General features: G+C 44.7%; 1 long non-coding RNA gene across 1 annotated transcript in view; it reads left to right on the forward strand.

Annotated features, from left to right (window-relative positions):
* Positions 1–15,278, forward strand: part of LOC310679836 — a 36,266-nt gene extending 20,988 nt beyond the window's left edge. The window contains exons 2-3 of the long non-coding RNA XR_014512554.1: positions 12,001–12,257; positions 15,083–15,278. This is a non-coding gene — a long non-coding RNA (uncharacterized lncRNA). The remainder of the gene's footprint in view (positions 1–12,000; positions 12,258–15,082) is intronic.
* Positions 15,279–15,609: the final 331 nt, after the last annotated feature.

Consider the following 15,609-nt stretch of genomic DNA (forward strand, 5'->3'; position numbering starts at 1 on the left):
GTAAACAGGGATTATAGACTGAACAATAGTTCTTAAACTAGACTGAAGTGCCGGAGTGTTAGTCACCAGCGGCTCCTTGTGGCTGATCAGTGAAGCAACCTGAAGCCTGTTATCTATTCTATCAACAGGGAAAGCCTTGGTTTTACTGCTGCTATATGTCTGCTGAGTTGCTGCTTAAAAAGAAAAGAAGTGTAGCCTCCTTACAGCAGAGACTTTCAATTCAATGAACAGCAACTGTGGTGAAGTGGTTAGTGTGTTGGCTTGGACTTGGTCCTGAAGCTCACTGGCAGACGGTGGCCCAGTCTCCAGTTCTCAGTGTAACCTACCTCATGAGGTGCTTTTAGGATAAAAGCGTGTGGGGGGAGAGACATCATCTACATTAGCTCCAGCTAGTTGGAGGAGAAGCAGGATAAAGCCATAATAAAAGAAGACATAAATACCATGAAACATACCAATTGAAAATGTGGAAACCAACCATTTTATAAAACCACCCAGAACATCATTCAAAGCTAAAGCCTATTTAAGAATCAAAGTCATAAGAATCCTCTTAAAGCAAAATAAAGACATAGCTTGCCTGCAAAAGCTTTTTTTCTGGTTTCCAAATCATCTCTTGAAATAACACATTCTGCTATTGGGAGTAGGGGGTGTTGGTGTTGGGGGGGGTGGAGCCAAGAGTGTGGAGCTCAGTGGTTTTGGGGAGGGTTGTAGCTCAGTAGTAAAGCATCTGCTTTGCATGCAGAAGGTATCTGTTTCAATCCCTGGCATTCCCCTGAAGATCTGCTGCCAGTCTGTGAAGAGAATACTGGGCTAGATTGCCCAATGGTCTCATTTGGTATGACACAGCTTCCTGCTTCCAAAAGGCCTGGGGACAGAGCTCAGCAAATTTAGAGAGCTTCAGAAATTGAGAGCAGCACAAAAGCTGTTGCCCTAAAATAAAAGTAGCTAACTCTTGACAAGAGTTGTACCCCGTACCCACCCAGATGCTGTTGGACTACAAATTCTTTCAGCCCCAGCTAGCATGGCCATTGGTCAGGGATACCTTTGAAACTCAAGGATGTGATGCAGGGCCAGTGAGGGGGGTTTCTGGGAAGGGAGTGTGGCCAGAAGCAGAGCTAGCTGCTCCGACACCCGGAGCGGTGCCCACAGGGGCGGGGCGGCGATTTCACACCCCCTCAGGGATGACACCCGGGGTGGGCCCCGCCCACAGCACCCCCTTCCTCCACCAGTGAGTGTGGCCATGGGGTAATCCAAAGGAGATAGGTGGGTTGCGTTCAGTCCACAGGCCTGAGGTTCCCCACCCCTGAGATACAATGCTTTAAAAATGTGGACATGGGAGAGGAAAAACAAGCTTGGCTTTTGGGCAACTGGCCTCAAAGCAAAATTATTGTTTTCCTGCATGGTTGCTGACCCTAAACTTCTCTTGGAAGCAGATTCCACAACTCATTGGTTACGTAAGATACCCAGACATTCCAATAGGCCCTCCAGATGCTGATCTCCAATCCCCATCAACATGGCCAATAAGGGATGATAGGAATTGTAGTCTAGAAACTTCTAGAGGGCTACAGATTCCCATCCCTGCTATAGGAAGACAGGTTGCAGTTCAGTAAACTAGTGCAACATAATGGTTAAGAGAGTGAGCAGGGAGCTAAAAATTAAGTCCATGGTACAAACCTCACTACAGGCACAAGTGCTTGTAGGTAGCTTTAAGGCCAGAGGTCAGCAACCTTTTTCAGCTGTGGGCTGGTCCACTGTCCCTCAGACCATGTGGGGGGCTGGACATATTTTGAAAAAAGAAATGAATGAATTCCTATGCCCCACAAATAACCCAGATATGCATTTTAAATAAAAGCACACATTCTACTCATGTAAAAACACACTGATTCCCAGACCATCCGTGGGCCGGATTGAGAAGGTGATTGGGCCGCATCCGGATTGCGCCGCATCCAGCCCCCGGGTCTTAGGTTGCCTACCCCTGCTTTAAGCAATCCATTGTCTCCCTCAGGTCTCTTTCCCCTCCCATATATAATATGATAATATGAATGACAGTAGCCAGTAAGGGGAGGAGAAATTCCATTTGGTTTACATTTTAATGAGAAACTAATTCATACTTCTCAGACCAATGTGGGAACCAAAACACTGCTATCCTTCATTATTCTGAATTTTGCAATGTAGTTCCCCAACCAAACAATATATACAAATTGTATATATTAGGGGAAACGTGCATAAAACAGATATTAGTGAAAATGATATATAAATATGCATTATATCGGGGAAGCTGCTTGCATTATATTGTCAAAACTGCACACACAAAATGTTTATCAAGAGAAATTCACACTATGATTCTGACAAATTTCATAAGGATTTTTTTTATTTTTTTAAATGCAAATTGCTGCAGAAATGTAGAGAACTGAATTTAAGATTTAAAGAGAGAAAATGAGAGGTCTGAAATTGACAGATTTGCCCATCCCTGCTCTTGGACTGGGAGGATCTTGGTTCAAATCCCCGTTCAACAATGAAGATCAATCACTCCCGACTCAACTTGAGGATAATCTCCTCCCATATGACACTTTCTGCTCCTTGAAGAGGTGTATAATACAGATGTAATCAATAAACTAAATGCTGCCCAGATCAGTGTCTCACACAGAAGGAGAATCTCAGCTCCCTTGGAGTTCTATTTCTTCCCCAGTTTTCACTCTTTCAGTTACTCATAAATGTATTTAGCCCTTACGGCTGAAGAAATAAGATCTCATTTATTATGTCAGTGTAAAGTGATACTTACTAGAAGCAATCTGTCCCTCCCTTTCCACCTCAAGACTGACATATAATATGACAGTGGAATCTGGCGTTTCCCTTCATGACACAAAATGGGGCTGCTGGTTGCATGTCATGGTGATCATAGAGAGGCCATGCCAGATGCCAGAGACGTTAAAACAAGCACATCATGTTATAATAGGAGGGGGATTTCAAAGTATGTGATCTGTGTCATGTGTCATGTTGTATTTCTTGATTCTCTGAGAGTTCTTTGCGGGGGGGAGGGGTGTTGCATCCAGAAATAATAGACTGCTAAAATGGACAGCTGTTTCTTTTTAGGGACTCCACAGGCTTTGCCGCAATCAGGAATACTGAGGGACAAGACTGCAAAAAATGAAATTTTTACCACAGCCCACGCAAGAATTGCCCTCACTACTTTAAGTGACACCTGATCTTTGATAACTTTCTAAAGATACTTTCCTTTAACTACTGTATGTATATACAGAAACACACACACTCATTTGTGATAGAAAATAAATTAATTTCTAATATTGTATGCTCCAGTGCTGGGCAAATTTCCTGCTATGAATACCTTTAACTGATCCCTGGGTAAATCCACCCCCTTGAGTTATACTTGGCCAGAGAGGCATTTTCTGCCTCTGCCCGGTCAGCCTGGTGTCTTCAGCCACTGTGGCTGCAACCCATTTCTTTTTTACGGGTCATAAATGTTTGATGGGAGGCAGCTGTTATGTGTTATCTCAAGAGGCGGTTAAGGTTTCCAAGCTTGTCTGCAAGAATTAATTAGAAGCTGGCAGATGTTGGCCGGCTGCACCGTGGTGCCATGTGGGATAAGAGCTTAATAAGTAAGTAATTAGATATGGTGCGATAATGGAAGGATCAGAAGAGTGTTATTTCAATTCAGAAAGGGAGGGCCACTAGTGACTAATAAGAAGATTTGGAAGAGTTCTATCTCTGGATACTTTATTCAGAACTGGAATTTTTCCCCAAGCCAAAAATTTCTCCGCATCCCTCTTCCTTTGGCTTATGAGGTCCAAACACAACATATAAGTCTGTTGTTTATCACCCTCTCCCCTCATTCCCTCTTGCTGACGTGCTTAGAATTCAGCACAAGGGGCAAAGTCGACAGAGCTGCTCTTTCAGAGGCCCAGAGTTTTACAGGTTGTGTGGGTGATTGGATTTCTTAGCAGCAAAATCTAAGCCCAGGGTTCAAGTTTACACAAGCAATCCCCCCCCCCAATACTTCTCCCTAACATGTCAGTTTTCCATCCACAGAAGGAATTAACTCATGGGCACTATCAAAACAATTTGCTATGTACTTTTTGAGGGAGTACAGTCCGGGGGAAAAAGTATTCTCTCTCTCTCTCTCTCTCTCTCTCTCTCTCTCTCTCTCACACACACACACACACACACACACAGAGGGGGGGAGGGAGGGAGGGAGGGAGGGAGATTTGAATTGATTTTTGGTTATTCAGAGACTTGAGTGGGTGGAGTGGAGAGAATATATCACAGCTGTCTCAATGCCCATCATACAAATCTCCATTAAAACCACATTCACACCATACATTTAAAGCACTATGATACTACTTTAAAAAATAATGGCTTCCCCCAAAGGACCATGGGAAGTGTAGTTGTTAAGGGTGCTAAGGAAACCCCCTATTCCCTTCAATGAGCTACAGGTCTCAAAGTACTTCAGCAATCGACCCCTCTTCTCAGGGAACTCTGGAGACTTTAGCTTGGGGGTGGGGTGAGGTCTCCTAAAAACTCTCATTATCCTTAACAAACTACAACCCCAAAATCATTTGGGGAAGCCATGTCTATTTAGGGTGGTATCATAGAGTAATTCATAATGGTCCAAACTTATTCCTAGAGAGAGCCAATGTGGTATAGTGTCAGACTAGGACTTGGGAGACCACGATTCTAGTCCCACTTGGCCATGAGGTTCACTGGGTGACCATGGGCCATTCATGGTCTTTCAGGGTTGCTGTAAGGGTAAAATGGAGGCAGGAGAACTATGCTTGTCACCTTGAGCTCTTTGGAAGAAAGGTGAGATATAAAAGTAATGAACAAACACATCATAGATACCTATGTTTTGGTGTTTGGGTGTGTTTAAAAAGAAGTAGTAGAGTAGCAAATTAGTGCAGAGTTTCCACTCAAGTAATGTTGGGTGGCAGGGGTGAGACCAGATGCTGCTGGGCCTCTAGCAGGGTCCACCAGGTTGCTGATTTGTATTAAGTTAGTGGAGATGGCAGCAGTTAAGTTTTCCTAATGGGAAGCTGCTGCTTCTGCAATGGCCACTGCCTCTCCCTGCTTCCTACTCTGTCTTCTATAGTGATCCAGCTGCTAATGGATCTAGACCAAGGCTAATAAAGCAGAAATTATTTCCTGTGCACCTTAGAAATTATTGTCCATATGCAACCTAAAGGAAAAAAAGAATAAGGAGGAACCCAGGCAATGAAATCATGGCTTTAAGTCCTGCAAAGAGAGAAAATGTCAGAGGCAGAAAAGAGGAGAGGGTACAGAATTCACAAAAACCCATGACATTGGGGTCACTGTGGTCACAGGCACAGCAGAGACCGCATGGCAGTTGTGATCTCCTAGGAATGCCCATTGCGTTGCCTGTCACAGAGGAGCCAGATTTATATGGAGAATTGTACCCTGGCAAAAGAGGCCAGAGTGTTTTGCAATAGGGGGAGGAAACTGCTGTCTGCATTTACCAGGCCCTAATTATAGCTGCTCACTCTAGGGAGGGGAGAAGATCAACGCCCCACCGAGCATAGAAATAAGGATGTGATTATATACCTCATTGAGCTTTGCATCAAGTTACCTTCCCCACTGAGTTTGTTACAGTGCATGTGGTTCTGCACATGGGAAGCTTCCCCGTGTGTCACCTCATAAAGCCCACCACATTTGTACCTTCCGAAGGCACCCAAGCAGAAAAACTGAAAGGAATTACATGGCGCATTTATGAGAAGGCGAGGGGGGACGGTTTAAGGCAGGGATTCCATGGGGGCATGTGATGGAAATATCTGGTGGAAACATTGTTAGTTAGCTCCAGTCTGTTATAAAATACCAGATTCCAAGAAGAGAAATGAGCTCTCTCTTGTCCCTGCAGATTGGTGTTGCGGAAATGAACTTTAACTGCAGAATCCCTCTTAAGTCAGGGATGGGGAATCTGTGGCCCTCCTTTTCCTTCCCTTCCCTTGCACATCTCCTCCTAGGCTGGCTAACTAGAACTGGTGGGAGTTGAATCCAACAACATTTGGAAGGTCACATCCCCCCACCGCCTGCTCCAAGCAATTCTCTGCCACTGTGTGCTATTAAGCATTATGAAAGAAAACAAATGACTTTGCCAGACTATTCCATGAATTTTGCTGCACAACATCTGGAATTTGTTGAGGAATTTGGCTTCCTGTTCCTGAGCCACCACCTTTTCTAATTCAAAAAGCAGGTTTCTGCCCTGCACACAATCGCAGGCACACTCTTGAAAATGTATCCATTGAAGGCCCAGGAACCAATGAAAGCTTTCTGCAGAGCTTCTACTTATCAAAATGCCGAGCAACCTCCTAATCATTCCTTCTACTTCTGATGTTCAGGCTGTGAGTGCTGTTGCTTATATACCGAACACCAACACACTACCCAAGAGGGAGATATTAGCAGATTTCAAGGAACCCTGAGGTTTGAAGAAATTTGTTTATTTATTTAAAAGAACGGGGTGGCTCCAAAATAGTCCCAAGAGAACTAAGTGTACTTAGTAGCCACATAATACTGACTGATTGGGAGGGGATGGAAAACGGATTCAAATGCAATATGAGTGGTTGGCATCCTAGGGCACACTCCACACGGCAACATTTTGTTGTAGGCCCCACTTCTACTACTGATGCTTCCCTCTCCCTTACTCTTCTTTGCCTCTTCCTTGAATTCTACTATACCAAGCCTAAATATTAGATTCCGTAAAAACCAAATGCCTTGCTGAAAAGAAACCATATACACCAAAATGTTACTGGCAAAAGGATGGATAGACTACAAAATGTTGCCTTCACCTACCCAAACAAGCACACTCTCCAAAACCAAAGCCAAGTGGTGGAGAGATCTCATAGGAGAAAGAGGTTGGGCCCCAGGAAGCATTCTGCTCCCACTGAAGACATGGATAAACCTGTCAAAAGATAGCCTGAAGTGCCCCATATTAGAGACATCTTGCCTTATTCTCCCAGTGACCCCATCCTAAACCCCATATTGATCCCCAGTTCTTCCCCATCACTCTCTGAGACTCAAGAGCAAAGGTGGTGCTAGACCAGAATGGAAGCCCAAAGTCACATATTCTTGTTTGGCAAGAATATACTCAGGAAAAAAGGTCTACTTGGGGAAAGGATCTCCTGGCTCAGCAGAGGATCACTTCAAGGCAGTGATGATACAAGTTCCTGTGAGATGGGTTTTAATGAGTAGGAGAGGCTATATTAATTGCAATTTATCACTCTGGGTACCCACTTGTGTGGGATGAACCACTTGAGATCTATGGATGAATGGCGGTATACAGATTTAATAAAAAATAATAAAAAATAACAGAGTTTCTAAATTCCATCCATGACAACAAAAGGATAGGAATTAGACTGTAAATCATTGTTTTGAGCAAATCCAGCTGCGAAGCAAGCTGGTTCCCCTTTTCAAAATCAGGCAACAGCTTGAGAAGATAAAAAATATCATTTACTTATAATCTTGCACTGGTTCACAGCAATGGCAGCAGTAAAAGCTACCGTACGTAGGCAAAATACTTATATTTACAGTATAACCAGCTTCAAGCATGTACCTAAAGCTGAAGCAAACGGAGGCTTGCCATGGCTAATCAAAGGAAGAGGGAGGGGAACAGGAAGTATTATGTTCTCCTTCCTCTCCAGGGGAGGAGGGGAAATGACATCACACAGAGCCCTCTCTCCCAATTGTATATCTATGATCTGAGTATCTGCCTAGCAGCGACATAGCTCTGTGGACTTAGTTCCTTCTTGTGCTAACAGGCAAGAATATGCATTTGTTAAGTTTGGCTGCTAATCTCCCCCAGTTCCCCTGTCTCCTTTGCACCTTCACTGAGTTAATAGCTCTCTTCAGAGTTCATTAATCTGCGAGTGCCCTAGTAGGTGCTGGTGATGCACACATTCTCAAGTTTGTGCATTGTTCACTATGGTGATCCTGTTTTAAGAGTAAATATGAGACTCAGAAGAGAACTGAACTAGTGCCTCTGTCATGCAGTTGTTGGGCAGCTGGATGGGAGTTTCAGCTGTCACCTTCCCACGCAGTGTATACTATTACAGTGTCAGAAATTGCTGTTATTCTGGAGAGGAGACGGGATATGATCTTGGCAGGATTTGGTGTTTTGCTGTACTGGCTGCCTCATCTGCTGATCCACCTGCAAGCACAGCAAAGCCCTCTTTCTGCTCCAGGGTAGAGAGGGCCAAAACGTCCAGGCATGAACCCTGCAAGGGAGAACTTCCAGTTTCTCCTTTTACTAAAACCAGGCAGCAGCTGGGACAAAATGTGGAGAGAAGAAAGAAGCTAACTTTGGTGGGAAGCAATGTCCTTTTCTGTCATTGGAGCAACTAGTGGCATTGAGGTCAGTAAAGTAATACAAGGTGACATGGAGGTCAGGACTGCATAGACACATTAGTGGGGGCACTAGACGGGTTCTGCCATTGAGTTTGCAAAGCCCTGACTTTGCCATGGCAGCAACAAAACTGTTGGGAGGGCAGCTCTGTGCTGCTCACTGGCTGCTTGTTGTCACCTGCCTCCTCCACTGACCCACCAGCAGGCATGGCACACACCAAAGCGTCCAAGGTTGAATATTGCAAGGGGGGAAATCCAGTTTAGCCTTGATGAACACCATGCAACACCTGAGACTGCACCTCTGTGCCAATCTTCACAAGCCTGGTACCTCCAATATACTGTGGGCTACATCTCCCAAAAGTCCCAACCAGCATGGTCAGGGATGATGGGAGTTGTAGTCCACAATATCAGGAGGACACCAGATTGCAGAAAGGTACTCTACACACATATTAGTAATCATTGAAGTGTAATCACTTCCAAGAGTAGGCACCAGGGGCACGTCTTTGGTCTCTTGAGCACTAGAGTAAAGCACTCAGTTTGAAGGTCATGAGCCAAGTGGGGTTGAGATTGCTTTCATAAAATGCCGATAATCATTCTTGTTGACTTGCTTGGAGCAGAATGGGACCAGAGACCATCCAGAGATTTCCTCAACAAATTAGGGATGGCTGAACACCATCACACAGAACTCACAAGCCCAGATAGGATTTGTCAGCATTCCTTCAGAGGAATGCCTGAAAAATGCAAATGGGTTTGCCACCTTTCTGTCCCTTGCAAGCAAGCAAGGAGAGTAACCAGCAGCAGGAGGGAGCCTCCTTATCCCAGCCCACACCAAACACATAGTCTAGTTTAGCCTTTCTCAAGCTTGGGTCCCCAGATGTTGTCAGACTACAGTTTCCATCATCGCAGGGAATAAAGGGAACTGTTGATATGGAGTCAGACCAATGGTCCATCTAGTTCAATGCTGTCTACACTGATTGGCAGCAATTCTCCAGGGTTTCAGGCTTCCCCAGCCCTACCTGGAGATGCCAGAGATCAAACCTCAGTCCATCTACATGCAAGTCAGCTGCCATGTGCCACTGAGCTATGGCCCATCCCTGATCATTGGACCATACCGGTCAGGGCTGATGGGAGCTACAGTCCAACAACATATGGGGAGCCACATTCTAGTTTTGCTGCACCGCACCTGCAAAAAGAGGGCAGGTGACTGGACTACTGATCACTGTGGCTGCAATATGTTATGCTAGCTCTGTGCATTATGTTTTACTGCCCAAGAGCAAATAAATTGACAGATTCAATTCACAGATCTGTGGATGGCAGGAAGAGGAAAGCTGCTATATAGACTGAGGACAATGAGCTCCTGTCATTCCCTTTCAATCACAGTTCTGAGCACAGGGATCAGGTCAATTCTTGGGTGCGTCACAGGTACACAGGTTCAACACACTCTCTGGCAAAAGCCTCTACCTAAAAGCTCCCTTAACGAAGTGGAAGAAGAGGAAGAGAAGCACCTCTGCATTCCAAAATGGCAAGCCTGCTGATATAGGTGCTCCGTTTATCTCCCTCAAATGGGTGTCTTTGAAGCACCAACGCCCTGCTCCTAGCAGTTCCAAGGTCACTTACTCTCACAGTGGAGGTTGAACAAATAAGTTTATGTTTGCAGTGAGTAACTATAGCAACATCATTCAAATGGATGAACAGCAGCAGAAAGAGCTGCACCCTTCCTGGTTAACTTTTCACCTGAGATCTGTTATATTCAAAATTAACTAAAGCACAGAGACTGTCTCTTTCACATATGTGGATCTTGGTGCCCCACCCCCAGTAACAACACACCCACTCATGGCCATCTCTCAGGCAGATTTAAAATGAATAACTTGACAATTCACGGTGATGGAATATACATTCATGGCATCTTGTTCTGCATTTTTTTGGTCCATGTCCAGAACAAGAGTGTTGAAGAGTTCAGTTCCCATGATGCACTACGCTCAAGTGTTCTCAAGCATCCCTTCATTTGTTTCAATAGCAAACACACCCTCTACTTGTGAAAACTGAAGTTTCTCCTCAAAATAATGAAAGCAACTAAGCCATCCATGGTGTACTGTTGTTAACCTTCTGTGACCCTCCTGTCTTTGCTGGAGAAAGATAATAATTTTAAAGGCAGTTGGAAAGGGTATGATGAGAGGCTTCCAGGCTTTGGGTATATACATGCTTTTTTCTTTTGTCCCAGTGTTACTTCTGGTTAAATAGGTTTTGTAGGGTTTTAGAGGATTACAAAACCAGTTTATGGGGGGGGGGGATCTGTAATACCACAAGCCATCACAACACTGAGAGCCAGTGTGGTGTAGTGGTTAAGAGTGGTAGACTCCTAATCTGGTGAACCGGGTTCGCGTCTCCGCTCCTCCACATGCAGCTGCTGGGTGACCTTGGGCTAGTCACACTTCTCTGAAGTCTCTCAGCCCCACTCACCTCACAGAGTGTTTGTTGTGGGGGAGGAAGGGAAAGGAGATTGTTAGCTGCTTTGAGACTCCTGAGGGTAGTGATAAAGCGGGATATCCGATCCAAACTCTTCTTCTTTCAAAGAAAAGAACAAAGTATGTTCAGGCTTTCTCATTGCCAAACTAAATGAAATAGTTCTTTATCTTCATATGTGGACACTGGTGGTGCTACAGGAGTGATTTATACCTTTGCCCTTAGATCCATAGAATTGTAGAGTTGGAAGGGACCCCCAAGGGCTATCTAGTCCAACCCCCTGCAATGCAGGTTAACATGTTAAGGGGGGGGGGGACCATGACACACACATCTTTCTAGCAAAGGGATCCATATGGTGTCCATGCTTTTGAAGCTTAAAAAGTGCACATGTCATAGTGGAGCGAGAAGGTTTGTATCCTTCCTTTGTCCTAGAAAAAGACTGTTGGGTGCTGCTGACTCACTGGGAGGTTCCCCATAGCCATGACTGGAAGTTCTGTCAAAGCCCTGAACGATCTGTTAAAAACAGGGAAGTGTGCCATTGACACAATTACTCCAAGAACTCTCCAATGACAGTAGCAGCCCAATCAACAACTTGGTTTTCTGCAGACCCAAGGGTTGTAAAATGGCAGCAGGAGTGCCAACTTGGCCCCGTGACCATGAGTGCCTGGGGCCGTGGGTGCCATGCAGCATATATGGTCCCGACACTGAAATTTGTGGGTGCCAAGCCCCTTCATGGGGAATTTTGTGGGTGGCACCCAGGCACCCTGCCATTCATAGGTGTCAGGCACCCAGGGCGTTGACACCTATGAATGGCAGGAACACAGAATCTTGAGCAACGGTGGAGAAAAACATGGTGGATCCAACCAAGCAGAGGCTAGAGTTTAGAACCTACTCTATACCAGTAGTGGTAGAGAAAAATAAAAAACATTTTTTTAAAAAAAATCACACTTCTGTGCCACTGTTGCATCTGCATAGATGAGTGGTGTGAGTAGAGATGTTGGAGAATTAATCAAAAATTGAAACAGGAGTGGAAATTGCTGCAACTTGCATGTTCTACAGAGGTCAGGAATAGAGATCACACAAGCAAGTGCGAGCAGTATTCATTATCATGGTTTTCTTCTAGGTCCGCAAATGTTATGTAAACCCACCACTAATACACTATTATTGCATCAGTGACTTGTTACAGAACTCACCCGCAAAAAAACACCAGCCAGAAGAGAGACCTGTGGCCAGGATGAATTCTCAATACGTCATCTGGAAGAGCCCCATCTCAAAACATGCAAAACCTCAAAGAAACCCCATGGAAAGCCTTAGCTGCTGCACACTCTCCAAGCCTCTAGATGGCACCTCCCTCACATCGCTCCATATTTACTTCTTAATACTGACCATCTTGTAAACAAGCTCTGTACTTCACTCTGTCACAGATACAGGTGGGATTTTTAAAAAAATTCTCTTATTGTTCTGTATAGCCTACGGAGTTTTTACAGCTGCATTTTCAAAAATCAAACATATTTTTTAAAAAACAGTGGCTTAGTCATGCTGGTCACATGACCCAGAAGCTGGACGCCGGCTCCCTCGGTCAATAAAGCGAGATGAGCGCCGCAACCCCAGAGTCGGTCACTACTGGACCTAATGGTCAGGGGTCCCTTTACCTTTACCTTTACTTCTTCTGTTGTTAAGACCAATAGATAGCACCATTGCATTATGAGAAAGCAAACAAGAAAAGAATATTATCTGTTTTTCTTTTTCCCTTCAATCATTTTCTTTTCTTTGCCATTTTACCTTAACTACAGACCTGGGACTCATCTCCACTGGTCGTTCTCTTTGTCTTCATCTGCTGTGGCATAGTTTCATGGGATTTGCATCATGCTTATTCCAGAATGCTAAGTCACACAACTGTGTGTGTGTGTGTGTTTACATTACCACCTTAGAGCAAAGTGAAGTTGTTTCCTCTCCTCCCTGTGCATTTCACAGCTCTTTCACTCCTAGCCACTCACATAGTTTCAATTGGTTTCTGTTTGTTTGTTTGTTTGTTTGTTTGTTTAATTTTATTTATACCCTGCCCTCCCTGGCCAAGACCAGGCTCAGGGCAGCTAACATCAAGTATAAAAACAACTGATTAAAATACAACTTAAAAACAGGATTAAAGTACAACTTAAAATGCAACCTCATTTCAGTGGAAGCCCAGATCAAAAAACTGTTTGGGGGGAGAAAACGTCAAATCTTCACCAAGACCAACTATCCAGACTGGTCCTACGTGGGCCAGAAAAAAGCCAGGGAAGTCCCCAAATAGGGGTTCCATCACAGAAGGAAAAGGAAAGAGGGGGAGGGGATCAGGCTGATTCCAAGCCAAAGGCCAGGCAGAACAACTCTGTCTTACAGGCCCTGCGGAAAGAATTCAGGTCCCACAGGGCCCTGGTCTCATGAGACAGAGTGTTCCAGCAGGCCGGAGCCAGTGTTGAAAAGGCCCTGGCCCTGGTTGAGGTTTGTGTACATACCAGGGGGAATTAATGGGGGTAGGGATGTACAGGATGCATATGCATCTTGGAGAAGGTTGTGTAAACCCAGCACTGTATATGCAGTGAATGCAGAGTAAATGGGGTGTGAACACAGCCTAAGAAGATTGGAAGCACCTTCCATGGAGTCACGTCATTGGTCCATCTAGCTCAGTATTGCCTACCCAAGGAGCAGGTTTACATTATCTACTTTATTTCTTACTATAATCCTAAAATCAACTACCGTAATTATTGTCTGGTGTAACACAGCAGCTCTTGCACATGCAGCACACACATGCACTCCCCAGACATATACAGACTACACGCACACATGCATATTTCTCTCACACACTACATACACACATTCTTAATGTTTATAAACTTAATTGAATACCAAATGCCAAGGACTATAGGCCCAATGGTGCCAGTGGGAGCTTTGCCTCCATATCACTGGCTGCCATTTTGGAGGTGGTGGTTGTCCAGATTGCAGCTAGGGAGCAAAGAACCAAACCTGCCCTTCCTGATGTGTTGTGATCTCAATGAAAACCAGGACCCTGGTACCTGGTGGTGATACATTTTTTTAAAATACAACAACCCATAGGGTTGCTAATTTGCAACTAAAGTAACATTTTGTTTGGCTTCAGTATTGGGTGATACAAAGTTTAAAATTGGTGCTAATCCCTCAAAAGCTGTCATTGAGACAATTTCTTTATTATTCATTGTTAAAGGTAACAGTATTGGCTCATTGTCTTAATTTTGCCTTAGATTAAGGTGGTTGTTTTTGCGTAAGTAGTATTTAAACTTCCTGAAGACAAGAACATCCATTCATTAATCACCAAACAAAAAGTTGTCTTTGGCAACAAATCCAGGATATTACACTGAGTAGCAGAAATTGTAACGAGCAAGCTCCGCTCTTTTCAATGAGTGAAGCTATTGTCACATTTTGTATCACGCACATATCCTTGGCACCAGGGTTTTTCTGCCACAATCACTGGAACGCAGTTCTGGCACCTCTCAGGTGGGCACCATTGGCATCTAAGAGAACAAGGGAAGCGTTCATGGTGAGTTCCAGCACCTCTTTTTCTAGAAAAATAGCACTGCTTGGCACGGAGTGGTCTTGGGACAGGTGCCTGAAAGCAACAAGAGCAACCTTTGAACTGAAGCTCCACATGCTTCTTTAAAAACCATTTACAGCATTGCTGGAAATAGATGCATCTTCCCCTGGCTTCAACTGGCATTTTGTTTTCACACTCTCTGACAATGCATCTCTTTGTTTTTGCTGGTACACAAGTACATATAGTCTTGGGACATTCACATGGTGATAAAGGTCTGCTTTTTCTGTGTCACCAGCCTAATAATAGCAAAGATCGTCTTCAAAACTATCTGTCTCCCATATATCTCATGAACCAATCATTGACACTTAAGCTCACAATCTCAAAACTGGAAGGAAGCGACAACTTGTGGCTGTTATTCAATGCACTGAAGTGAAATCACCATGAATCAACATATTTGAATGATTTTGGCATGACAAAGGAGCCTCACTGTGGGGGTTTCCTTGTTTTCCCACAGTTGGGCAATGCAAATTCTGGTGTTCATGAGTAGGCTCATTACCAGTGGCAACCCTTATATCTGACTTTTGTTATTAATTAACACAGGAGTGAAGTCTTTGGGTTAGGATTACATTTTAGTGATACATTTTAACCTCTACTTTCTTGCATTGTGGCAAGTTCTGGATTTCAGATTTTCTTTATTTCTCTTAGTGGCCCATCTGCTGTCCTGAATCCCAGGCCTACCTGGCGGCAAGTCAGTATGTCAAGTCCTTAGTCCAAGGTCAAGCCACGTGTCCAAAGTCCAAACCAAAGCACCATCTGGCAGAGATCCTGGAGCATCCAAGATGAAGTCCATCAACATGGGCAGTTGAGAAGACACAGCACCTCAGCTCTGCTTCCCTTTTGCATGCTGATTGCAGCATCTGGGCTTGATGAGGCATGTGACCCTCACCTGTTCCAATCCTACTCCAGCTGAGGAATCACACCCCTCCTCCCAGAGCTAGCATGTCTCACCTGGCCAGAGCTAGAGAGCTGGGCTGTGGACCCTTGCCTGCCTCAGCCTCCTGGAGCTCCCCACCCGTTGCTCCCTATGCCTCAGAGCCCACCATGTGAGGGTCATTATGGCTCTAGTGATGGGTCGTGCTGCTTTGGTTCCTGTGCACTTGACCCCCATCCCCTCATCATCCTCCGTCACCCCATGAGTACTTCCTACATCAACCTCTCCTTCCCCATCCCCA

The sequence above is a fragment of the Podarcis tiliguerta genome (genome assembly GCF_965153285.1).
Source record: "Podarcis tiliguerta genome assembly, chromosome: 6".
In the NCBI taxonomy this organism is placed as follows: domain Eukaryota; kingdom Metazoa; phylum Chordata; class Lepidosauria; order Squamata; family Lacertidae; genus Podarcis; species Podarcis tiliguerta.